This window comes from Montipora capricornis, chromosome 9 (genome assembly GCF_036669925.1).
Source record: "Montipora capricornis isolate CH-2021 chromosome 9, ASM3666992v2, whole genome shotgun sequence".
NCBI lineage: Eukaryota > Metazoa > Cnidaria > Anthozoa > Scleractinia > Acroporidae > Montipora > Montipora capricornis.
Window position 1 is genome coordinate 16,953,068 of NC_090891.1, and position 1,134 is coordinate 16,954,201.

The window sequence follows — 1,134 nt, forward strand, 5'->3', positions numbered from 1 at the left end:
ATACTCAGCTAATGGGAAAAGTAACCTGTTCTCTTTTGGTTCACGGGTCAATTTTATGCCTAATGCCACGCATTCAGAAGTTATTATGGTTCATGATTTTAGATTTACCTTAAAAGCAACCTCGGATTTCTAGAGTATTTTAAAATCTATTTTGCTTCTCAGGAATACGTTCGGGAACCGGAAAGTATAGGACTGTTTAGAATGCTTTTATATTTTTTCAGCAACCAATAAAGGACCGCTTGGTCTAAATGCGCGAAGGATACCAAATAATACGGATTTATTACGTACTTTTCTGTATTTTACGGACAGTCTACATTTGATTTAGTTTATTGGTTGTTACTGAAGGAATTATCAATAGGCTTTTACCAAAAAAATGATAACTGTAAGAGCATTCGAAGAACCCGTTTCATTGTCATCTCCCCCACGTTTGCCGTGTTGTACATTGACTACACTTTCTATGTCATAGGTTTTAATTTTAGGAAAGTAACTGAATTTATGAATCTTCATATGTAGATATGTAGAACGGTTTTGGAAACGATTCCGTTGCCACATGACGTCGAAAATACGCTATTTTGAGTCTGAGGCACCATGTTGGAAGTTACGGAGTCGTCAAATATTTACCAATACCGTCAGCAAAGAAACGACATTTTATTTAAAAAGACAAAAAGCTGAGATAAGTTGAAATATGAAAGAAACGAGAAAAAACTACCAAAATAGAAAAAATAAGAAGTGCTTCCCGTGAAAATGTCTACCATATATGAACAAAATTTTGACACGTCATGTCAAAATCCTATTGAAATTTTGGGAAATGTCACGAAGTTTGCTGATCGTTTGCTCAACCGCTTCAGAGATATAGATGCTAGAGGTCAGCATCCTTCTCACCCCTCGCCCACAAGGAACAAGGACTAATTAGGGTAAAGCTATGAACCATTGGGTAATTTAATTTTGGGACTTGGCAAAGCCTCCGAGAGATTGGCCCACGCCTATGGGTAGAAGCAGTGCTATACAACTCCTGGTACAATATATAAAAAATAAACCTTTACTTTTGTTATCACAGATTCGTCAACTTAATTTTACATTAACCAATAGCACAATCTTCTTTTGTGCAAGAGGGAACAGGCCAGGCCCATAGGC